The 13,874-nt window shown below is 42.5% G+C and overlaps 1 protein-coding gene across 5 annotated transcripts in view; it reads left to right on the top strand.

Annotated features, from left to right (window-relative positions):
• The window catches only part of SACS (sacsin molecular chaperone), a 78,743-nt gene that overhangs the window by 26,831 nt on the left and 38,038 nt on the right, over window positions 1-13,874 (top strand). For 3 of the 5 annotated variants that reach the window (XM_090028854.1, XM_090028869.1, XM_090028861.1), the window contains exons 4-5: window positions 9,531-9,681; window positions 13,636-13,723. The gene's annotated coding sequence lies outside the window, so the exon portion shown is untranslated. Of the gene's footprint in view, window positions 1-9,354; window positions 9,445-9,530; window positions 9,682-13,635; window positions 13,724-13,874 lie in introns of those variants that run through there. The other 2 variants (XM_090028875.1, XM_090028883.1) reach the window with 2 other exon arrangements.

Here is a 13,874-nt window from a genome sequence, read left to right on the forward strand (position 1 = left end):
GACTAAAAAATAGATAGCAGGGTCACTCTGTTGTCTGCACAAATGTTGCCAATTTTGCTATTTGGTTAAGGAGTAGGGGACATTAGTTTATGTGATGGCTGATTGCCTGGAAAAAGGAGTAACTGGGAAAATACAGACACTTTGGGCCATAGCACTTATGCTTAGTTTAACCTGATGACAAAGGATATTGCCTCCTCTTAATTCATTGTGGTTGATTAACTTGGAACAACTACATGAAAGAGACAAACTTTTCATTTTTCAGAAGGGGTCTAATTTCCCTTGATAAAGCATTTTGACATGACGAATGTGTGTCCTAGAAGCACCATCTCCAAGGTTTCCTTCAGCTTGAGAAATAGGCTCCATACTCATGACTGCTTCTTTTTCAGTCCCAAATGACTCTTCACACTAAAAAAAGCACATGCTTCTTTTTTACATGCAGAGTAAATGACTTAATCTATACTGCTTGACAGTAAACTTCTTGTATCAGGTATTAGTCATGGTTCCAAATGTTTTCACTTCTGCACCTCAATATAAGTTATATAATGGACACTGTTAAATTATGTGCCATAATAAATGATTAATCTGTAATGCCAATCTATGTAATGGCTGTGGCTCTTTTGATTTTTTTCAGGTTTGTGTAGTTTATGTTTTCATATGAGTTTACATTAACCAGAAGTCCCATTAGACTATTTTGGGGCATTTTCAAAATCCCCACTGGAGTCTTTTTATTCCAGTAATACACAGTTGTATCCATAGCAAACAAGTAAATTATGAATTTTAAAGATTTAGTAACAGAATTTTACCCAAACTTCTACTTTGATAAAATAATGGATCTATAATTGAAAACATGGAGATGCTATTTCAATTTCAATTAATTGTTAACTTTTCAAGTCTATGCACCTTTAATTAGATATCTAAAGCCCCACTTTAACTGCTTAGCAGAGGCAGAGCCCTCAGCTCGTGCAAAGTCCCAGGAAGTTGGTGGGATTTTACATAGAGATTTCCCAGTGTAGAGTACTTTGATAAGGAGCTACATAAGTATTTAAATAGTTAAATCAGGTTTTAGATGCTTAGAGGAACTAAATATATGAAGCAGAATAATCTCATGGCTAAGGAACTGGAGTTGGACGCAGGAAAACTGGGTTAAATTTCTGGGCTCCATGAGAAACTTCCACTGTATATTTAGGCAAGTCACATGATCTTAGCAGGCATCCATTCACAATTTTCTGCTTTGATGTATCAGCTTCCCAATCTTGTCTGTTTTGTATGTTCAAAGATTTATCCTCTCCTCTGTACTTCTGTACAGCATCTGGAAGAGTGGGGCTCTAAGATCAGCTGGGGACACATGGGGTTACCACAATACCTGTAAAATAATATAAAGCTCAATGGAGAGTTTTTAAATTAAGGTAGTCTTTTAAGTTTTAGAAATTGGCCTTACATTGTGTATAGGTGTATATGTAATGCTGTTAAGCTTACACTGCTTTGGCTCCACTTCCAACCTCCTGCTCCCTTCCCCTTCCCCACCGTATAAACATCACATACCACCAAAGGCTCCTTTACTTAAGTAAAAGAAACTTCCTTTTCAGAAAGAGCTCAGTTATTAGACTTATAAATAAATTTGGCAATAGGAATCCCAATCCAAGTCTTACTTCTCCTAAAGAAATGATTTACCTCCTTATTTTTTGTGCCTTGTAAAGTAGGCCCAATCTGGATTACTTCTGGAAATGTAGTTGCCTGAATTCTGATTTAGTCTTACTTAGCTGCTTCTGCAGCCAAACCAGGTCTGGCTGTTAGAGCTTGTCTTCACTGTAGCGTTAGCTTGAGGTATAACTCAGGCATTGCCACTAACCTAATTTCTGCACTCCCACAAAAATCTTTGACTCAAGCGGTGCTTTAAATTCCAGGTAGAGTTGGTTGAAACTCAAGTAACTATTGCTAATGCTCAAGTTATCTGTCCAGTGTGAATGCAGCCACAAACTACAGCTTGAGTTAGTACAACTCATCAGCTGCTGCTCTAGTTGCCTTTTGCTGCTAACCAAATTACTTGGTATAACAAGTAAAAACATACAGTATGGAACTTAATGCCTGGGTTTGCCTTGCTAGATTTTCCAAGTATCTTCTGGTTGTCTCCTCCCTCAGAAAGTGACCCTAGTCTGTTACCGTTCATGAGCTATACAGGGAATCCTCCTGAGCCTAGGTTCCCCCGGTTACTTCTTGTCACAGTTACAGAATTATGTCACCTCACATCAAGGCTGTGCAACATCTGTGCTGCCCGTCGCACTTCAGGAGTCTGACTTGGAATATAGTCCACACAGATTTGTATAGCCCTGGTGCTGTAGGGTGTGATAGTCAGTTGGAAACAAAATAACAACACTTTGCAAAACAATCACTGGGAAAAGGCACAATAAGAGATACTACTAGATGGTATTGCATCTTTTCATTTTTTTCCCAACTTTATTAAACAACACTTCTTACAATTATTTTTCTACCAAGACGAGAATAAACATATTTAATAACCATAATACATAGTCAGCATAATGCAGTCCCAGATAATGCATTTAATAAATAATACTGACCAGGCTTGTGAGACCTAATACTCAATGGCCATATCTACAAATGTGCTTTACTACTGTGCTGAGTAGGCTAATTAGCTGTGGAGTAAAGCATGACTGCCTACACATGTGACAGTATTAGGCTGCAGTAAATTAATTCTGCCATAAAATAGTGCTGTAAGGGACAGTACTATCTTATGGCAGGGTAATTTACTGCAGTTAAAAGCACGTGTAGATGCTGACTGCTGATGAAAACTCCTGCCTGCTGCCTGGACACACAGCTCTGCACTTTCAGCACCCTTGTGATCCAGCTAGCCTGATGCTGCCACCAGAAGCCTGGGGATGGTGTAAATTGATCCGCCCCAATTCAAATTGCTGCTGTCCTGGGTGTGCATGTAGATGGTGCGCTTGGGCATAATTTACTCCTGCTCAAACTGCTCCAGAGTTTATTGCTTCAGATTAATTGCACATGGAGATGTACCCAATGAAACATAGAAAGAGCCAGTAAAGAACTATTTCAACATTGAAGCTGTCTTGTTGCAATTTCTTCCCTAGCTTAAATGGGAAGAAGGACTATTTCACCCCAAGTATTGTGAATGAAAAATCATGGCAGTTTAAAAACTTCTCAGTAATCTTTAGCTAGAATATTATGCTTACTAGTGATGTCCTCCACTGCCCTAGCCTGAAGTCTCATGATGGTTCATAAATATAGTGTAACAAGGTAATTGTTCTGGCACATTTTCCTGGGATGACACAAGAGCAGATTATTATTCATTCTGTTAATACTTCAAAACCGTATGCTAAATATAGTATTGCAACACTAGAATCCCTCCCAAAACAATTCCCTAGAGAGCAATTTCTGAGATTATTTTTATCTGCTTAACTTCCCTCCTCCCCCCAGGATTTCCCATAGTTCTGTATTTATTGTGAAGAAATGGCAGCTTTTCTGTAGTTAGGGCTGAAGCCTTAGCTCCTATTTTTTGGCTTGCAATAACGTGAGTAGGTTTTCTGTTTGTCAGGGTACGCTAGGGTCAGAACTGAAAGTGAATTAGTGCACAGCAGCATATCAGGTTTCGTTTGTACTGCTCCTTTCTGTGTAGGCAAGTAGTAAAACAAAAGAAGATTTATTATTATTTAAGCATTTTACAGTGGCATTTGTAGGGTGCTATCGAGGAACTGGCTTATGTTACAATATAATAGTTATTACTGACTCGAGTTAAAATTAAATTAGAGAGAGAACATGAACCATGCAGTGAGAAAGGAAAAAAAACAAGGTTGATTTTTTTTTTTGTGCCTTTAAATTTTTTGTTTACTATTATTACTAGTCAATGTCCTTCTTTCAGTATTTGCAGATTGATATCTAAATGTAGAAGCGCACATCAGCTCTCTCTCCAGGCAGAAGAGCAAAGTTTCAGCCCTTAAATAATTCAGGTGGACCACAGCCACTTATAAATATGGCTTACTCTTGGGATATAATGGAGCCATATGATGGGACAGACTAGAAATATTGATTAGAGATAAAATGGATAAACCCATAGTAAATGTTTTTAGCAATAAGGCTTACATTATATAACACACTTTAGGGCAAAGCAGATATTTTATTTGAATAAGCTATTTTCACAACCTTGACTGCCTCAATTATAATTAAAAGTAAGTATAAATAGAATCATTATGATTTTCTCTTAAATGGTTTCCTTCAAGAAAATGACACTTGCCTTTTTATGGTGCTATAGATGGAATTCAAGTAAGGGATTAACTGAACCAAATTCTACCCTAATCCTCATTTCCACTATTATAATTAACAGGGAAATAGTGGGGGAAAAATTTAATCCATAAAATTGTCTTGTATCTGGGTTTGCATTGTCAAAACTAACAGTTTGGTGAAAACTGTTTTCATGTTTTCTCTAAAAAGAAGAGACTCTCCCCTCAGTAAATGCTTACGTTAACAGTGACAGATTTAATTTCAAATATCATGAAACAAGTTTAATAAATTCATCAATATACTGTTCAGTAAAGCACATTTGACACATTCTAGCCACTAAAACCTAGAAACCTGTAATCCCAAATGTGAAATGCTTTAGCAATCTTTATTTAAAAAAAACCCTTTTGCATAACTATTGTTCTAGAAATCAGGTAGAAACAAATATAATGCATTTACTGTGTTATAGTACATTACTTTTTGTTAGTAGTGCTTTGTCTTAAATCTGAATGTGCTGTTTGAGTCATGTTAATTGCCTGCCAACACTGCAGATTCTTAGCAGCTGCAGTTGTAGATCATAAGATCTACAATCTACAGTGCTTCCTGTTGCATTAGTAAGGCAATTATATTTGTTTCTTATCACATTATTCCCACTCTTCCTCTCTCCGGACATCTTCTCACCTGTTTATGCACACCAATATCCCTTGTTGGATATGAAAGTGGTCAGTATCTTCCGACATAATAGATACCAATGTCAAGAGTCATTTTAGAGAGGTACAATTAAGCTTAGTAGTTCTGAAACCTACAGAGTTTTTCATTTTCAAGGAAATAGCCATTCTGAAGATTGCTTTAATTTCATTTTATAAAAATATGTCAATGTTATAAATGGCCCTGTTAATTTTACATTCACACCCTGTGATTTTGTTTTATATATCTTGATTGCAACTCCCACTTCCTATAATGCTAGCCAAACCAAATTATTTTTTACAGATACCTAGATTTAAAGAAAAAGCTTTCCTATATATTGCTATTTTAAAATGTCATTCTTGATTGAAAAATAGCTGTAATATACCACTGTAGTTTTTCTAAGTTTATGATGTCAAACATTTCAATGTCAGCCATTCTTAGTGTACTTGTAAAAGCTGGGTCTTTGAAATGCATTATTTGCCCTGGGTTCTGAGAATCAAGTGGGATTCTTTTATTCTTAGGTAGCAAAGTCTGTATGCCAGACTTTGTGTGTGTGGTACCCTTTTCTTCAGTATGTTTGCATGGTATAATGACATAGTAAATGAATTCACTCTCCTAGAACTGTATTTTCAGCTACTGTAACAGGAGTAACAGTCACAACTGATGATTGTCATGGAGGCCACACACAGATGTCCTTTTTGTTGTGAGATCAGTGGTGCTGGGACACATCCTGGCACAACTGAGCCAATTGATTGGCAGGTACAGATGTTGCCCAGAGCTGTTATCCCACAGAACTGGGCCCCTGTGGCTCCTGGGGCTTCAGGGGATAAATCTTGCAGGACAATGGACCCAGGGTATCTGACCTTGACTTGGGGTGTGTGTCTACAAGCATGGAGTGAGGAACTATAGAGGGTTCCCTTGCTCTGTAGCATGAAATGCATTTCATGTTGTAGAGGCTGCCCCCTGCATGCAGACATGCTCCGTGGGGTGAAGAGGGGCCAAGATTGGGACAGAAGCAGTGGCTTGTGGGATGCCTGGGTCTCTTATTTCTCCATGTTGCAAAGGACAGTCATTGAGATGCCCTTTACAACATCTTGGGACAAACTGGGTGCTGACAGACACGCAGGCCTCTGCTCCAACTCATGATGCTTTCCATAAAGCATCATGAGTTAGTGTCCCCCCTGACCGATAGGTTGCGGTGGGGGGGAAGGGAGGGGCAGGATTGACCTCCACTTTGGAGCTGATTAAGCCTGAGGAGCCTGTTTACAGCCTCTCTCCCCTAGCTCTGCTCCACTGCTTTTTTGCTGTGGTGCTGTCTGCAGGAGAGAAGGAGAAATAGCTGTGGATTGGGGTTTGCCTGGCCTGAGCTGGAGTGGGGTCTGTAAGGCAGGAGAGCTCCAGTCCATGTACCCTCTCTCTCCCCCTGAAAACCTAGCCCACAGCTCAATCCTACTCCCCTCCCTTCCTGCAGATAGCACTGGGGCAGGGCTGGGCTGGGCTGCATAAGCCAAGCCCTGATCATGTGACAGATTGACCCTAGAGAAGTTCTTTAATGCTCTCCAGACTGGAGTGCCGTCATTTGATTCCACACTTGATGAGGGTTAATTTGTTGCACTGTCAGCCATTTTTAAAATGCTTTGTAGCTATGTAAAAGCATGGCTATAGAGCTCTTTCAAGGGAACAATTGTGCAACAAAAGTAACTACTACCTGTGCCCAGTATTACCACATTATTTTGTGGCAGCAGTTTTTGGGCTTTGTCTCAGGACTCCTGTGAGGTACATCTAAATGGGAGGAGTTCTGCCCCACCACAAACAGGACATCTGTTTCTACCCTGAAGTCAGCAGATGGTTCTGAATACTCGGAAAGAATACATCTGTTATGTCAGTGCACTTTTTGTATCATCACTTTTCAAGGAATAGTCCTTATTTACAGATGTTTATCCATTGTTTGGGTTTCAGGAGAAAAGTTTAATCAAGGGTGCTGCTGATATAGACAAAAGATAAAAAGCTTGGTTACAGATAGCAGGGTGCTTCGCATCAATTTTTTAACAAGGAAAATTTATACCATCCATGCATTGCCAGTCAGTTGTTGAGATGTTACTGACCGAATTAACTATAGTGGAGATTTCTATCTTTATACATCAGGGATGCTCAACCCAGATGAGACCCATGGGGCACCCCAAGGGTGGGATGGGCTGGGGTGATCCAGCGTGGGACCACGGCTGTGGGTGCAATACGGCATGTAGAACAAGTGCACGTTCCAGCACGCATTGGACTGGGCCCACAGGCTGGATCCATCCTATAGAACCATCTGTCATCACTCATCTGGCCTGTTGATGCATGGCTGGGCACCACTGATATATGCAGCTTTATGTTTTAAATAGGTTTCTTCAGATTAATATCCTGTCTTGACATTGTAAAAGAGACTGTTGCCTTCCACAGAGTTTGAGAGAATTCTCTTTGCATCTAGCATCAACAATACAGTGTTTTCTTTGCCCTTGGTCTTGTTTGAAATCCTTTCCTTCCCTTTCTGTTTTGGGAAGAACTTCAGAATAAAACTCACAATGTAAAGTCTTAACTTCACTAGAGTCAATGAGAGACTTGCCATGGTGTTCAAGGAGGTTAGGATTTAACCCATGAATCCAGAGGTGGTTAGCTTTGTTAGTCTGAAGTCAGGCAGAAGGTACGGTAGGTCTTTTAAGGTTTTTTTTTTTTTTTTTTTTTTTTTTGACAGTCCATGTCTAGATATGATGAAGTAGGTTGTTGCCTTGCTGAGGCAGTTAGTTTGGTACTACCGTGCCCTACCCTCTATGCATCAGTTTTACAATGAGTCTCTGATAGCTACAAACATGGAACATCAGAGCATCAGGGATGGTTAATCAAAAATGGAAAGAAGAGAGTGAGAAGTGGAAAATGAAGAATGAAATAAAGATAAAGATGAGAGGATAATAAACAACACCTTGGATAGAAAGTATTCTGAATGTCCCAGGGGGGATAAGGTGAAATTAAAAGAGGAAAATTTGGTTTGAATATCAGGAACTGTTTTTTGCTGGTAAGATCTGAGGGTGAGGAATATTCTCCCAAAGGAACAAGAGACTCCACCATTTGGGATATTTAAAAATTACAAAGACTTTCTAGAAAAAATTGGCTGTCTACTTTCAACAACACGGTTCATGGCTGTGACTCTAAAAGTGACTAGCTTTTGTGGAGCAAAGTCCAGGAAACAGTTCAAGCAAGGCACTCCACTTACAGAAGTGCAAGTAGTTTATATTTCCAGCCGCTGCAGCCACTAGAGTGCAGCAGTGCAGATAACTGAATTAGCTCAACAGAGCAGCAGGCCTGAGTGGAGTTTTATATGAAGACAGCAGTACTGTGTGGTTCAATACTGCCTATGCAGTGTCAGGCAGCGTTATACTGTGTCCTCTCTGCAGACTTAGCAGGACTTTTTCTGCTGTTCAGCTGAGAACCAATTATAGTCCTGTTTTAGGATGTCCTTGGGAACGCCAGCCTTGAAATTTGGTACTGCCCTGCAGAGCCGTTCCTAGGGTTGTGCGGGGTATATCAGCCTGTGCAGGGCCTATGCGGCACTGACCACGGGGCCCCCCAAAGCACAGGGCCCAATTCGTGCCCCCCCCCGTCCTGGGACAGCCCCGCTACCCTGAAAAATCTGGGATCGTTGATCACTTTAGTAAATCCAGAGTGTAGGGAAACACCTACTGGAACTATTTAATAAATTTCCTCACCTGGAGGAAGAGTGATTTAGACTGGGTGACTCCATGCTTGACTGTGATTGTTTTTGTGAACTTTTGTGCACATATAGAGGTGTCTAACTCTTCACCCTACATTGATTGTTTAGGTGCCTAATACACAGCTGTAGATTCTGCTACAGACCTTTGCAGATCTGACCTAAATCCATTGGGTAAAGACATATGAAATTCCTAAACTTCTTGGGCGTGTCCCCATGAGTGGGAATGTATGTTTGTCCTGAGCTAAACAGCAGCAGCACAATGTGGTCCATTGCTACTTGTCCCTGGGAAACGCCCACGCCACAGGCACGTAGCACATTGCCTGAGGTGGGGCAGGGGAGGCTGTGGCCAGGAACTGTGCTGGCCCCAGCAGCCTTACTTGGGGTCCTGGGAGCTGCAGCTGCGGTGATTGATTCTGCAGCAGGAAGCTGGGCCAGCACCTGGCGCATGGTTTTGGGTGGTGTGCACAGCCGCCACATGCACTGCCCTGCTTTTTTAAGGCACAGGCTTGTTTGACCCCAGGCTCTACTGGGGTCGAAATCCCGCTCCCCCTCCAATGCTGCAAATTAGCAGTGTGACGAATGCGCGCGTGTGCGTGTTCCGCCGCCAGCAGAATGAGCGAGCGTCAGCCAGTGGGGCGGGGCGGGATTGGGCGGTGCTCCCGGGCCGGCCCCGCCCTGCTCCCTGCGGCAGCGGGCGGGGAGGCGGGGCCCGGCGCCCCAGTTGACGATCGCTTTGCGCCGGGCCGGCGCGGAAGCATGTGAGCACGGGGCCGGGGCCGGGGCCGGGGCCGGGGGAGGGAGGGGGCTGCGGCCGGTCGGGCTGACCCGTACGTGGTGCTTGCAGGCCGGCCCGCGTGAGCGTGCTGCACGACGCCGTGGGCTGTCGGACCTTCGAGCTGCTGCCGGCCGCCACCGTGCGCGACGTGAAGGCGCTGATCGCGGCGGAGACCGGCTTCCCGCGGGCCCAGCAGCGGCTGCAGTGCGGCGGCAGGGAGGTGAGTGAGCCGCGCCGGGGCCGCCCTCGGCCTGCCCTGCTCTGGGGCTTAAAAAAACCCTGGGCTGGGAGAGAGAGAGAGAGAGAAACCGCTTGAAAGGACAGACCACGCCCGCCCGCCCTCCCTCCCTCTTATGAGCTGCCTGGCGTGAGAAGCGGCCCCAGACCTGGCTGGCTCCTGCCGCCCGGCAAAACCCCAGAGCAGGAGTGGCCGCGTGAACTCCCGTGTGAATAGGAGCACCTGAACGAAGAGACAGCCCTTGACCTGAAGTGCCGTGTCCTCCCCTTCCCCTCCCCCCACTAGCCACGTCCTCTTCTGGAGGGCCGAGCACCTGGTTTGCAGGGATTTTTCCGTGCTCCTGAATCTAGCACTGGAGCGCACCTTAGGGGTTGCACTTGTTTTGGTGCCTATCGTAAGCTGCTCGATGCTAAGATGGCCCTGAATTTAAGCCCCCCCCTCAATTAGATTCTATGTGTGGAAAATATGTCATTTTTAAAAATACTTCCCCACGTGTAGGATCTAATTGTGGACAGGTCGTCTTTAATTCATCCCTCCAGCTGCAGCTTACGCCTGCCTCCTGCAACCTCTGCCTGCCCTCCCTCCCAGTCTCCCTGCTGCCTCTGCTCCTCTCCTCCCCGCAGCCTCTGCTCCATGCCAGCAGGCTCCGATCATGGCTTTGGCCTGGGGGACTCAGCACAGCCCCTGCCTGGCCCCATAGCAACCATGTGGGCTGTGCACCACTGCTACAGGGCTGGGGCTGTACTCAGTGCCCCAGGATGCAGCATGCACTGAGCCTGGTGGCATGGAGCAAAGGTAACGGGGGCAGGAGGGGGTCAGAAAGGGGAGCAGAGGCTGCATTGCAGGGGGACAGGAGAAGAAGAGGCTGCAGGGAGGAGATGGCAGGGTGCAGAGGCAGCCATGGGGGTGGTACAGGCAGCAGCTGCAGCTAGTGCCCCAACCCTGGGTAGGGGCTGGAGCCCCTGCCCCTCATCCCTCCACAATACCCTTGTACTGGATTCTAAGCTGAGGGGCTTCCCCCCTATGTTAAATGGTGGTAGAGGGGGGAATCTCATCTTAGAATCAAGTAAATATGGGAAATAACGTAGGGCTAACTGCCTAGCGTATTAGTAGAGCATCTAGTTTCTCTAACTAGAGACAAATGTGTGTTGCGTGAGCTGTGAGGAGGTACCACTCTTAACTCTAACCCCCTTTTCAAAATCCTATATCCGCCCATGTCTTTTGGTGCTTTATTGTAGCTCAACAGCTGCAGCCCAAGCTTAAAAGTGAAAAAAAAAAAGTGATTCCGCCCCAGGCCTCTGAGCTGTGTGTTTCTACCCCTTTATTGTCTTTTGCCAATGAAATAGTTATGGATTTCCCTCACTTCCTGTTCAGTGCTTCCAGTTTTTATCATTTCTCTATGAAGAAGACAGTTCAACAGACTGACTTGCATGTTTATAGGTTTTTTTAAGACTTTCTGTTTGGACAGAGGGAATCCTTGAATCTTCTAGCTGGAGACAAGCTACTCCAGTATACCACCGTTTATTTTCTTGTCCAGATCACTTGAGTTTACCCTCAGGCCTCCTCCCCTTCTGTTTTGTGGTATACCCACAGGAATGAGGTGTCCGCATGCCACCCTCTGAAATTCAGCAGGACTGTGAGCAGCACTGACTGGCATTGAACTGTCTCTCTTGGTTGGAAACCCTTAGTCATTGAAAGATGCTTGAATATGAAACTAAAGTAATTTGAGAATAAAAACAGAGTTCTTTTCTTCTCGGTCAGTGCAGTTCTTAACTTCGCAACCTTTCCAATTCTAGTTTTTTTTGGCCAGATTGGCCTACTCTTGCACGCACTGTAGAGAGAGAATGCTGTGCTGCAAACCTCTTTTAAAATTATAGTTTGCTGTATTTGTAGATGGTAGATAATATAGTTGAAATAAGTTTGTGGGGGTAGTTGTGGTGATCAGTCATAGGGTGAGGTTTACCTATGGTTTCTTGAGCTGCAGCCCTTCGGGGTAAGGTTTTTGAAGCTTCTACTTCTCTGAGGTGAATCATGTTTTTTTCATTTCTACACTTGGTCCTGGGCTACAGTGTGCTGGGGTACAATAAAAACCAAAAGGTTTCAGACTGTCTTGCACCAGGTATCTAATCCTCTCATGTTTGGATTCACCTTACCTTGACTTTGTCTGTTTCCTTCAGAGGGGAGATTCTCTCTCCCTGGGCTTTTCTATGTCTTGAGAATCCAAAACCAATGCCATGAGCCATAAAGGGAACTTGGAGCCAGATCGTCAAATGTTTTTGCATGTTCTTGAAGTGTGTGTAGGGAAATTCTTATCAGGATCCTCTCCAATTGGATGTATTTGTTGACAATATGTACAAATGGTAAGCAACACAATAATCCAGTCAAGCTGAAGGTTTCATAACTTGTTACAGTAGCCAACCAAAAATAGGCTGCACCCACTTTTGCATGTGAATGGTGTTTCTGAATTTAATAGAAATATATTGGATATAATGTTGGTCATGTGCTTGAGTATTTGAAAATTGGGGACAAAGTAGATTTACTGTGGGGAAAAATCTAGGGCCTATTACTCTGTTGTAATCATCTCAGTCACCACATCCTAAAATGTCAGTTACGCAATCCTTAATCCATGTAATATGTGCTGTATTGATGCTACACAGTGCTGATTTTTTTTTTAAATCAGTGTTATATAGTACTAAGTCATGGATACCTTTCAAAAGCCTATTACAATTACCCTCCTACCGCTATTAACTGTGTAAAGGCACAGACGGCTTAGGAAGTATGTAGGATTGGAAGGGGCTTCTCAGGCCATCAGGTCCTTCTGTTTGCAGTTAACTTACCAAAGATACCTAAAAGCCATCTGCCTTATCTTCCTTCTTGTCTTTTTCAAATATTGACCTAATATTAGCACTCTTCCAGGCTTCTGGAATATCAGGGACATTCTAGGATTGATTACAAATGAAACCTAATTCCAATCAAATTCTAATAGTAGAAAGTGATTTTCTAGTGACAGTTAGGCCCTAACCGTACATGAGTTCAGAAGTTTGCCTGTGCAAAACCTGGATACAAATTACCACATTTTTCAGGTATTTTACTATGATTTGCTTTTTGCTGCAAGATGTACTTTTTCATACAGTTATTATAGTCTCATTAATTGCTCCATTGCAGTATTGCTTATTTCGTATCAACTTGAAATGAAATACACAACATGTATTTTTTTTATAGAGCTTATAAGGCATACATCTCAAATATATCTAATTTCTTTGTAAACCTATTCCTAAGCGTGCTAATTATTTTGTTAATAATTTGTTTCTTGTATGGTACTTAGTAGGTACTTTCTGAATCTAATTGAGAGAGCAGTCTATAATCACAATGATTCCTTAAGCCTTTAGGGCTTTAAAACATTTCATAGAAGCATCTTACATTTCAGTCATTATTGGTTCACAGTCGTTTACTGGTCCTGTTACAGATATCAAGTATGTGTTCTATGAGGTATGTTAGATAGACCACCATGTAAAAGTGGGTATGTAAAATATATGTTATCTGCATTTTTAGAGTAAGATGTACTGGACATTATTCAGACAAATTATTAGAATCAGAACTGGAGAACTAGGAGAAAAATAGAAAATGTGTATGACCATAGCTCCCATTGCTGTCAAATTGTTATGTCCATGTACCGAAGAGAATAATTTTGCACAGTTGGTAACCAAAAAGATTATTCTCTGAAAAATGTCTTAGCTATATTGTGCACAATTGAAATGGTCAGAATTGGTATACTTAGGTTTGATACTAGAAGAGTTTGAGAAGCTTTTAGACCTAGTCTCTAGGTTTAAATATCTAAACATTACTTAACTTTAAAAAATGACTTGAGAAAAGCTGTTATATGGTGATAATACAGGAGAATGTGCATCATCACAATGTTTCCTTTTTCTCTTTCAGTTATCTGATTGTATCAAGGTTGGGGACCTTCAGAATGTGCAAAATCATATTTTTCTAATGCTTCAGTCAAAAGGCTTAAAAGGAGGAGGTATACAGAATAATTATTTCTTTTCTTATATTTTAAAGATTGGGAAATATTTTGATTAATTTTTCTGAAACATTTGAATGTGAATAATCGTCATTTTTGTGGTGTGCAAGTAAAGAAGTATTCCCTCAGTTTCTAATTTCTGGGATTGTAT

Source organism: Crocodylus siamensis, chromosome 1 (assembly GCF_052110815.1).
Source record: "Crocodylus siamensis isolate JL-2025a chromosome 1, ASM5211081v1, whole genome shotgun sequence".
NCBI lineage: Eukaryota > Metazoa > Chordata > Crocodylia > Crocodylidae > Crocodylus > Crocodylus siamensis.